The sequence below is a fragment of the Triticum aestivum genome, chromosome 3B (assembly GCF_018294505.1).
Source record: "Triticum aestivum cultivar Chinese Spring chromosome 3B, IWGSC CS RefSeq v2.1, whole genome shotgun sequence".
Classification (NCBI taxonomy): Eukaryota; Viridiplantae; Streptophyta; class Magnoliopsida; order Poales; family Poaceae; genus Triticum; species Triticum aestivum.
Genome location: NC_057801.1, coordinates 635,911,669 through 635,924,099, shown reverse-complemented (window position 1 = coordinate 635,924,099; position 12,431 = coordinate 635,911,669).

Below are 12,431 nucleotides of genomic sequence, written 5' to 3'. Positions count from 1 at the left end.
CCCGACGAGATCATGCGTAAGGCGCGGTTGGGTTGCCCAAACCACATCGATGGGAATCCCGTAATAAGCGAGCACGATCTCTATTTTGACAAGACGTGCCAATGGAGGCTCGACCTTGAAATGCGAAATGGGATGCTTCTCCAAAATGGTTCAAAAGATTGAAGAGTCAAGTGTGACGCTTCTCCAAAAAAAGTTGTCAGTAAAAGAAACTGTTCCTGTTTTGACATCTTGCCTTCGTGGCTAAGGGTTGTATTGATTATGCGGAGCCGAACACAGTTCCTTTATGAGGGAGGCTAACTTAAAATATTCAGGTGAAGGAACCCACCTTACAATGCCGAAGATAATCTGCATGCCGAACACATCGTCATTGAAGACTGGTTCAGGGGCTACTAAGGAAGTCCTAGATTAGGGAGTCCTCGGGTGTCTGGTCTATTCGATATGGGCTGGACTGATGGGCCATGAAGATAAAGTAGAAGACCATCCCCATGCGGGTAGGACTCCTATATGCGTGGACGACAAGATTAGTGTCCGGATATACTATTTCCTTCCCTTGTAAACCAACTCTGTACAACCCTAGGCCCCTCATGTGTGTATATAAACCAGAGGGTTTAGTCCGTAGAGGCTATCAGAATAATCATAGGCTAGACAGCTAGGGTGTAGCCATTACGATCTCGAGGTAGATCAACTCTTGTAACCCCTATACTCATCGAATACAATCAAGCAGGATGTAAGGTTTTACCTCCTTTAAGAGGGCCCGAACCTAGGTAAACATTGTGTCCCATTGTTCCTTGTTATCATTGATCCTTAGACGCACAACTTGGGCCCCCCCTGCCCGAGATCTGCCGGTTTTGACACCGACAACTACCTTGTTGCTTAGGAAATTATGATTATGTCAAAAGAATTCGGTGTTTTCATAATTGGCCTCTGACTTGCAAATCAGGAACAATGTTGCTTGAAGGGAGTGATCTAACTTGCTATGACTGGTTCAAGAACGCGTACGCTACTATTTTCAATCCTAATAGGCGCCGTCTGGACACAGCTATGTGGCAAACTTTCAAGTCAATAAATAGTCATGAACGCTACAAGGTGCAAACTGGGAAGTGATAAAATATTTCCTTCTGGATGGACGAGTGGTGCATGGAGCAAAGACTAATGGACATATTTCCAGTTTTGTTCACCTTCGACATGGATAAATGCCACTCTGTTCAATCCTAGTTTTCAGATAACTCATGGTCTATTAAGCTACAGCTGGTTCTACCCACAATGGCTTCTCATCAATTGGCTTAGTTGTTGGTAATCCTAAAGACCCTAAGCCCCAATATAGAGATGGACACAAGAACATGCAGGATTTTTGGTACTGCTGCTAACGTCCGCTACTTCTATAGTTTTTCACATTCAGAGGTGTGACCTCTCTTGTGGCCAAGTTCATATGACTTCCGATCATTCCTCTAGAGCACCAAGTGTTCCTATTAATTGAATTTCAAGGAAGACTTAACACAAAGGAGAATATCGGCAAAAAATGTTGGGGTACAGACCCACGATGCAAAATTTGCCCCGCCATCGAGTCCATTGAATACATTCCATTTTGTTGTAAAGCAATGGAACAACTCTGGAGGTGCCTAAACTTGCAATCCATGGCCAAGCAAGCTTCAGACATGCTTCAGTTTGTTAACGACGTGCATCAGTGTATATAACAATCTATGGTTGATTGTTTTTACAAACTGTTCAGTTACTCTCTAGCAATGCAGAAATGGCAGAGTGTTTAACGACAAAGAATTGCCACCACACTTGATTTCACAATGCATTGGCGAGGATCTGAAGCTCTGGGCGAAAATGGCAATGAAGGAAGCACAAAAGACTTCTCATCTGTGTTGGGCACATATTTTTAGGCATGTAAACTATTTGCACCCATGTACTCTCTTTTGTTGCCTTTTTCCCCTTCGTTTCATTTTTTTTCTGCTTGTTGATTCTTGTGTGCGCCCAGGCCATGGTTGGCCTTTACGACCATTTTTTTCAATACAAGGTAGCGATCACTACCTTTCCCTTTAAAAAACTCCAGTTCTTGTGTGTTTGCTTATTGTAGCGTCTGTAGTGAGGTGATCCTCATGCGATTCATGAGCACTAAATGCAAGTATCTTAAGCACTCCCTCCCTCCAGCAGCTCTGCTGAGCCAGTTGCACCGAGAAGGTCAACAAGGGAAGAGGAAGGCAACAGTAGTCGACGTCGCTTCTGGGAGCGAAGACGATCAGTTCGAGGTGGATATATATTATGGTGCAACTAATTTTGTGATGTTACTTGACCCTGAGTTTTAGATCTCATCGCTGAAGAATAGATGAAATACTAAAATGAAATGTTTGGTTTTCCAGTTTTGTAGAACTTTGAGGATACCAGTTCCACATCAATGTTGATTTGAAGAAATGTTTGACTGGAAAAACTGAAGGACTGTGGCCTGAGTATTTTGCAGTCGGGGGCTTCTTGGTAAGTGCTTATGAAATGCGTGTCCACTGCCAGAGGTTGTCAGATTTTATAGTAACCAAAGAAGGGAATGAGCCCAATGTTGGTGCCAAATAATGATTTTGTTGGTTGTTGTTCCTTTGAGATAACTATGTTGTTTGAAATGTGGATGGTGGTTCATGGTTTAGATTTAGACCCTAAAAAATCCTCGGTATGATGTACCAATTTTCTAATTGGTATTTGTGCAATATTGCTCCTATGTAATTCTATAAAAGATCATTGATGTCCGTACATAAAATTAGAAGTATGAACTCTTTATGAGCAAAGTATTATTGAGATTCTATGGGGTAATATGTAAGACGATAACAACAACAACCATAAAGTTTGTACTAAGCATGCTACGGTAGCCCATTTTCAAGTGTACCTCTCACTCATTGCCAAACAAGAAATACCCATTATCACAAACGACCACACATGCCACACAATATATATGTCCTTAAACAATTTTAATTTTTGATATATATTTTGTTATAAGATGTTAAAAAAAACAAAGCATGTCACCAAACTAACACGCACTCAACGCTGGTACCCAGATGGCGCAACAAAGCACGCCTTTTCCTACTAGTTTTCATGAGGTCTCACCTAATGCTAAGAATCCTTAGGAATTAGGACAATATGGGCACAATCTTTAGGAATCTAGCACCTTTATTCCTATGAAAGAATGCTCAACATAGGAAGAAAATCCCATGGGAAAACATCCTGCAAGAATACTTCAAAATTCCTCCAGACCAAATAAGTCCTATAAGTACAAGTCTTCAATGAAAGAGTAACAATCACCTGTAGTTTTGGTACCCTGTAGCTCCACCCATCAGCTCTACAACATATATGTCACAAATTTTCTGACCTGACTGTGTGAGGACTTCTTTTAATTGGAATCATAGTCTGCTCCCACAAATTTGATGGAAATATTCCCTAGAGGCAACAATAAAGGTGTTATTATATTTCCTTATTCATGATAAAGGTTTATTATTCATGCTATTATTGTATTGACCGGAAACTTAAATACATGTGTGGATACATAAACAAATATCGTGTCCCTAGTGAGCCTCTACTAGACTAGCTCATTGATCAAAAGATGGTTAAGGTTTCCTAACCATAGACATGAGTTGTCATTTGGTAATGGGATCACATCATTAGGAGAATGATGTGATGGACAAGACCCAACCGTTAGCATATCATATGATCGTTCAGTTTATTGCTACTTCAATGTCAAATACATGTTTCTTTGACCATGAGATCATGCAACTCCCGAACTCCGAGGAATGCCTTGTGTGCCATCAAACGTCACAACATAACTGGGTGATCATAAAGGTGCTCTACATGTATCTCCGAAGGTGTCTGTTGAGTAGGCATGAATCGAGACTAAGATTTGTCACTCCATGTGACAGAGAGGTATCTCTGGGCCCTCTCGGTAATACAACATCACAAGAAGTTTGCAAGCAAAGTGATTAAGGAGTTAGTTACGGTATGATGTATTACAAAACGAGTAGAGAGACTTGCCGGTAACGAGATTGAACTAGGTATGTACCGATGATCGAATCTCGGCCAAGTAACATAGCGATAGACAAAGGGAACTATGTATGTTGTCATAAAGGTTCAACCAAAAAAGATCTTCGTGGAATATGTAGGAACCAATATGGGCATCCAGGTCCCGCTATTGGTTATTGATCGGAGAAGCATCTCGTTCATGTCTACATCATTCTCGAACCCGTAGGGTCCACACGCTTAATGTTCGTTGATGGTATAGTATTATATGAGTTAGGTATGTTGGTGACCGAATGTTGTTAGGAGTTCTGGATGAGATCACGAACGTGACAAGGAGCTCCAGAATGGTCCGGAGGTAAAGATTGGTATATAGGATGATATGGTTAGGCTAGGGGGTAAGGCCCACAGGGCTTTAGGTCGGTGCAAAAAGGATGTTTTGCAGAGGTCACGGACCAAAAGCTGGAGACCCTGGCGTCTGGCTCTGGGCTAGACGCCAAGGCCCATGGCGTCTGGGCCAGAGGCCAATGGCTATGGCGTCTGGTCCTACAAGTCCGAGAAGGACTCTTCGTTTCGGGCTAAACCGACTTTGAGGAGGATCTTTCTCCAAGAAATGACCCCAAGGCTGAACATATAAATAGAGGGGAAGGGCTAGCACCTGAAACACATCAAGATACACCAAGCCATGTGCCGCAACCCCGTCCTCTAGTTTATCCTCCGTCATAGTTTCCATTATGCTTGGCGAAGCCCTGCGGAGATTGTTCTTCACCACCACCGTCATCACGCTGTCGTGTTGTCCGAACTCAGCTACTACTTCGCCCCTCTTGCTGAATCAAGAAGGCGAGGACATCATCGAGCTAAACATGTTCTGAATGCGGAGGTGTCGTATGTTTGGTACTTGATCGGGAAAGATCGTGAAGGTGTACGACTACATCAACCGCGTTGATAAACGCTCCCTCTTAGCAATCTTCAAGGGTATTAAGATGCTCTCCCTTCTCGTAGCTATGCATCTCCATGGATAGATCTTGCGTGTGCATAGATTTTTTTTGTTTTCCATGCAACATTCCCCAACAAAATTTTCATAAAGCTCTTCAAATATTTCAAGTGTTATGGTGCTCATGTAACAAATAGCATGCAAGTCAACACGTAGAACCTTGTCATTTTTTCCTAACAATGATTTAAGATTACATATTCACTCTATACTGAGAAGGGGGAACAAAAAGCATGAGCTCGGCAAGAAGATCAACCACTACATAACAAAGTGGGCATGTTGCAAAAATCAACAATTAAAAGCTAATAAGCCGATATGAAGCAGTATTGCAAGTTTCACATAATGATGAATAAGAGAAAATAATGGTTGCAAAACTTTAGTGCAGCAGAAACTACCCACAAGGGGTATGCAAAAGCAGTGCCAAAACAAATTTTATTACTTTAGTTATAAGAGACAAAGAAATCAACAATATCCACCATAGGTCAAACCATTTGACACATATGAAATAATAGGGGCATGTGATCAATGTACTCTAGAATCCATATTAGGTTTGCTTAAAAGCAAGTAGTTCATGTGTTCAGAATTTTGGATGTACTAAGTTGCGCTCCACTGCTCTGATCCCAAGTTTTTCTTAGGGGGTAAGAAAAATCTTTATTCATCAATCCACATGTAGTGGGATACAATAATGGTCATGGGGTTGGCCAAACCAAACATGGCGCCATAGCCCTCGAGAAAGTGAGAACTTAGCTAAGTTATGTGCTTCATAATTGGCAGCACGACCTTCAAATAGGGAATTATAATGAAATATTAAAGCTTTAATGCTTTGAGGTTGATCTTAAGCTTATATTGTATTACTGTTCCGCACACTGCTTCCCAACCAGTTAAGCTAAAAAAATAAAGATAAAAGAATTTTGGTTGTTCAGAAAAAGCATTAACGATATATTTCTGACTAGAGGAACCTCCTTGTTCAGTAATCACTGACCTTGCAAAATTTGAAACATACACCTACATAGACCAGCTAGACTGAAAGATGTAAAATTTCATAGATGATGCAGAATATAGTGACAACAAAAAGAATTTAGCATCAGGAAGCAGACATGAGGCTGTGATGATTAGAATAATCTATTTATGGAGGTAGTGAGGCAGCGTTCTAGGCCGGCGTGGCAAGGGCGTGCAACGGATGCCGACGAATTCCTCAATGATCACCTCTTTGGTCAGTGTGATGGAGAAGTTGCCCCTCCTCACCTCAGGCGGTGATGCAGGCTGGAGTATATCCCAAAATCCCATAATTAAGCACTCCTTCATGCACGACAGTTACGAGACGAAACAGAGACATGTCATATCCTACCATCCAAGCTCAAGGCCCATAATCAATGTTCTAAACTGCAATATTTATTCCCAATTCCTGAAAGCACCGTTGAAAACAAAATAGCAATACATTTTATTGCAAAATACAAATAACCTAAACCACTTTGACATAGCATGATTTGCAGGAATAATCGGCAAGTATTGGCCTATACAGATGAGGTGTTATCAGGGATACATGTGGTGATGCTCACGACAAGATTGGCCGCATGCCTGGGGAGCAGGGGAAACACCTCTGTCATTGCTGGTAGCTATCTCATCGAACATAGAGTCCACGCTACATTTTGAGGCGTTGTTGTCGTGCTACCGAGGCCGAGTCCACCATTCCCTGGCGCGAGGGAAGTTAGGAGGGGAAGCTCTCCTGAGCACCACCATGTCCTTTGTCTGTATCTTGTTAGAATAAATCCAAGGCACACAGTCGATCTATAGAGGACAAAGCAATCACACAAGGCACGACACCGAGATTTGTAACGAGGTTCACCGATATGGCTACATCCCCGAGGCCTGACTATGGACGCTCCTCCCCTTGACACTGCTACAATACCGTGCCCGGTCGTCCTGGAGGCCGGCACATGCCGCTGGCTTCTCCCATGTTCCTGTGCTATTATGTTGGCATAGGTTACATCATGTGTCTACCCCCACATTATATGAGAGCCTAGGATACAAGTGTCCTACTAGGACACCACTTCATATCCTATGTAAAAACAATACTACTTAGAGTCCAACTATAGCCTACCTTGTACACAATATTCGACACAACTCTAACAAACTCCGCCTTGGCGAATATTCTCCACCATCATGAATTCGTCAATGCGTCTAACTTCCATGTACATTGGACTTGAGCTTATCCCGTGAGTACCGCTGTTACTCCAAAGACTCTATATGACTCCACCTGCAACTTGTAGTCTCTTCTTTTTTTGACCACAGTCAACACTCAAGCAAAATTAAGTTCCTCCTTACTCTAGTCTGTGCTACCAACTTCCAGAACATCATCATACATTGATCACTGGCCTGCATGAAAGTGAACAACTCACATATTTTGTGTCACACATAAGAGTTACCTGAACTCAACATCACCGCTCTTCCTTGACCATATGTCTAAAACTTGAAAGAATTTCACCGTTGCTTGTAGTCATCCGAGTCAAATTGCAATTGTCTCACCACATTTATGACCACCAGAGCCCTGACCCGTCTCCATGTCCCATGCATACCGCACACCTTGTGGTATTACTGCGTCGGGCCTCTACTCTCCCGGTCAAGTCTCAAAGGACGCGAACCCACACCACTCAACCACCACTGTAGAGTACCATTGGTCATCATAGACCGATGACGAGTTTCACATTTCCATCAGACCACTGAGCTCCAGTCCGAATTGCGTGTCAGTCGCTTTTCCCCCAACTAAAATAGGCTTCGACTCTCTGAAGTATTATGTCGTAGCCCCTCAATCAGCACCGAGTGAAGTCTTCCATCAGACTCCAGCCCCAACTTCAACATGACTCCATGGTAGATGATCAGTCCACCCTCACGCCCCGCCGACTTCAAGCTCTTGAATCAACCCCACGCCATAGTCGTGTTGAAGCCACACAAGCCTTTAAGCCTGCACCACGTGTTTCCACGCTCATAAGTCGGTCACCATCAGCATCACGCACCTATGTCATCATTGCTGATCCCATCACCGTCTTCTGTACCAGCCGACCCGCGTCAGTCCGTCAGATGTCTAGTCTGACCCAGGCTCCCAAATCATTCCATGAATTTCCATCCATCACATGATAATTCCGTCACAATTGACATGACTTCCCGCAACACCTTCAAGCATCTCTATCGGTGTCAAAACCGGCGGATCTCGGGTAGGGGGTCCCAAACTATGCGTCTAGGCGGATGGTAACAGGAGACAAGGGACACGATGTTTTTACCCAGGTTCAGGCCCTCTTGATGGAGGTAAAACCCTACTCCTGCTTGATTAATATTGATGATATGGGTAGTACAAGAGTAGATCTACCACGAGATCAGAGAGGCTAAACCCTAGAAGCTAGCCTATGGTATGATTGTTGTTCGTCCTACGGACTAAAACTCTCTGGTTTATATAGACACCGGAGAGGGCTAGGGTTACACAGAGTCGGTTACAATGGGAGGAGATCTACATATCGTATCGCCAAGCTTGCCTTCCACGCCAAGAAAGTCCCATCCGGACACGGGACGAAGTCTTCAATCTTGTATCTTCATAGTCCGGGAGTTCGGCCAAAGGTCATAGTCCGTCCATCCGGACACCCCCTAATCCAGGACTCCCTCAGTAGCCCCTGAACCAGGCTTCAATGACGACGAGTCCGGTGCGCAAATTGTCTTCGGCATTGCAAGGTGGGTTCCTCCTCCGAATACTTCATAGAAGATGTTGAACACAAGGATAGTGTCCGGCTCTGCAAAATAATTTCCACATACCACCATAGAGAGAATAATATTCACACAAATCTAATCTGCTGACTTATTCTGTAGCATGACATCATGCCACAACCAAGCCTTTATTCGAATCGTTTTACTGTCCCACCTCAGCACGTTTAGCGAGGCAGTTTCCTTGGCACGTCTTGTCGAAGCAGAGATCGTGTCCCCTTATTCCGGGATTCTCATCAATACGGGCGTGGGTAAGCCAACCACGCCATTAATCACGGCGCTTGGGAGATAAGCGAGTTTTACTAGGCTGGTGGGGGCACATAGTTTCGGCCGCCCATATAAGGGGATAAGAATCCACCCTTTCCATCTACGCCTTCCTCCTCCTTCGCTTATCCCTTCCTGCGCACTCGAGCTCTAGCACCCAAGTCCGCACTTCCCACCTCAACCTTCTCCAATCATGTCCGGAGCGGGAGGCAAGTGGATGGCCTCCTCCGTTACGGAGGGGCAAATCAAAAAGCTGAGGAAAGCCGGATACTTGTCCAACGACATCGCGCACCGGCTCCCAGATGAGGGGCAGCTCATCCCCACCCCCAGGCCCCATGAGAGGGTTGTGTTTCTCCCCCATTTCCTCCGCGGACTGGGATTTTCTCTTCACCCATTTGTCCGGGGGCTCATGTTCTACTACGGCCTAGATTTCCACGATCTGGCCCCGAACTTCATCCTCAACATCTCGGTGTTTATCGTCGTGTGTGAGGTCCTCCTCCGCATCCAGCCCCACTTCGGCTTATGGTTGAAGACATTCAATGTTAAGCCGAAGGTTGTGGGCGGGCGACAAGCGGAGTGCGGAGGCGTCATGGTGGGCAAGATGGCCAACGTCACATGGCTCAAGGGCTCCTTTCTGGAAACCATCAAAGGGTGGCAATCGGGGTGGTTTTACATCACCAAGCCGCGTGACCCTGAATGGGCAGCGGCCCCCGAGTTCCGATCTGGCATCCCCACGCGGCTCACCTCATGGAAAGAGACGGGCCTGTCGTGGGGTAATCCGGAAGAGGCGACCGGACTCCAAATCTGCATCCAGAACCCGATGGACAAGAAGGTTAAACTCGTCAACGTAGTTCAGGTCATGCTCTTCCGCCGGATCCTCCTGTGTCAACTGCGGGCTTTTAATCTGTGGGAATTCGACCCGGCCAAGCACCAAACTCTGTCTAGGATCTTCGACACAATGCATGAAGATGCTTGGAAGGTGCTTTTCAAGAGCTCCGAGGTTCACCCTCCCACTACCGAGGATCGCGGATTCTGCGCGAAGCGCCAAGCCAGCGCGGTAAGCTTAGTTTACCCATTACAGGGAACTTGTTTTTCATAGTTTGACTCTATGCAGGATCTAAACTCCCATTCCTTTAACAGGACTAGCAGAAGAAGGCCGGACGGATCAACTGTCCGGCTCCCTTGCCCGAAGGCCCAGTAGACGCACGCTTGACAAAGCTGCTGGTCCCAGCACCCCACGTGGTGCCGGAGAAGAAGGCCAAGAAGAAGGCCACGGGAACTCGAAGGAGCTCCCGGCGACTGGTGGTGTCGGACTCATCGCCCGACGACCCCAAAGCGCACTCCTCCTCCGAAGACGAGGAGGAGGAAGAAGAAGCCTCTCCCCCTCCAGCGGGGGGAGGAAAGAAAAGGAAGGCCGCCCCAACTGGGTAGGCCGGAGGGTCCAAGAAGGGGAAGAACCTTCTCCCGGACTACGCCTCCGACGCGAAGACGGCGGAGAGGAGTGGACATCCAGGGCCAAGCCCCTGGAAAAATCGTAAGTATCCGGATAACAGAATAACTCACGGTATTCTTTTATTGCACAGTACCTTCTAACGCCGAATATAATCATGCAGTCCGCCGAAGGTTCAGCTCGACGATTCGTCGAGTGGCTCCCTGGACTTGTTGGATATGAATAGTCTTTCACTCCCGACGGCTTCCGCCCCCTGCCCTACGGACGAAGCCGAGGTGGAGTCCCAAAAGGGACTGAGCCAGGAGGAGGTGGTCCTGGAGGCGCAGCAAGGCGACCTCCCGGACTCCAGGCCCAAAGGGGATAAAACCCCGGGGGGATTTAATTCCGGCCCTGGGCCGAACACCGCACCAGAACCTTCAGTGGTTCCGGAGTCCGGCAGGCGGCCCCTTCGCAAGAAGGGCAAGCCTACGACGTTGGCGGCCTCCGTCCAACCGGAGGCGCCGGACAATTTGCTGGAGGTGCTTAACAGCGCCTCCATCGACGAGGAGCACCGCACTGTTATGAGTGCGGTGATCGAGAAGGTTTAGTCCGCCAAGAGCGGGCTGACAGAAGCCTGTGCCAACCTTTTAACAGGCTTTAAGGTATGTATTTAAAACATGTAAAAATGTTACTGCATAGATAGTAGCCCCTGATGCTCAGTTTGGTGTTCGGAAAGAAAAGCCGGACTGAGGATCTAAAAAGATATCCGCAGGAGTCTAACATAAATATGTCAATATGGGAATGCAGGTTGCGCTGCTGACCTCTGCCGCACTGACTGCGGAGGTCGGTGCATTGAAGCAGAGCCTCGAGCGGTCCGAGAGCGAGCTCGGCCTTGCCAAGAAGCAGCTCGAGGACAAGGAAGGTAGGTAGTACCTTATGTAAGGTATATAAAAATACCTGGTTGCAAATAGTGACAGGACCAACGTGAATGTTACAGGGGCCACAACCGAGGTGGTGACCCTGAAGGAAGCACTGTCCAAGGCCGAAGATAATGCGGCCATGGAGCGCACCGAGCGAGAGAAACAAGAGGCACGGGTGGCGGAGGTGCGGCAAGAGCTCAATGCTCTCATGAAGAAACACGAGAGTTTAGAGCTTGACTCAAAGACGCGAGAGTCCGAGCTTGCCTCGGCACTTGAAAGTGCCAAATCTGCCAAAGCCGAAGCCCAAAAGGCCCTCCAGGAGATTGAGGCGATGAAAAAGATAGCGGCGGTTAAGGCATTCTTTATGCAAAGGAAGCATGTGAAAGTGAATTACGTGTTACTTACCCGAATCCGGAGCTCTCCAGGAGCATTCACAGATCTGCCCCGCAGTGTGTCCGACGCCGTCGCTTTCTACCGAGCCGAAGAAGGGAGCTCGACGAAGAAGGTGTTCTGGTCCCAGTATGCCGAGGCCGGACACCCGGTGCCCTTGAGAGACCAGCTGAAGCAGCCGGTCGAGCTCCATAAGGTGTCCAAACAGGCCATGAAGGGCCTTATAGGCCGGCCGTGGCCTGGGGAGGTCCTGCCTGAGAGCTACTTTGGGCTGGTGAGGCGGCTGGTGGATGCCTGTCCGTGGCTTGAAGTCATCAAGCGCTCTGTATGCATCAAAGGCGCCCGTAGGGCCCTTGCCCGTGCCAAAGTGCACTGGGGCAAGCTGGATGCTGAGAAGCTGGTGACGGAGGGACCACCGGAGGGGAAGGAGCATCGCAGGCCCGAGATGTACTATGAGGGCGTCCTGAAGGGTGCCCGCCTTGTAGAAAACGAATGTTCCAAGGATTTAATTTCTGAGTAAACTCGTTCGTGTTTTTATCCTGTGCGCTGAAAACATGTTCATATGCGCTAAGCAACGCTTTTTGAATTTAAAATATTACCTTCTGTGTGGCCATTTATTAAATCTGAGAGATGCAAGTCGTCGGCTTCTGCCCCCATGCCACGAGTGCTGGGGTGTTCGGGATAAACCTGA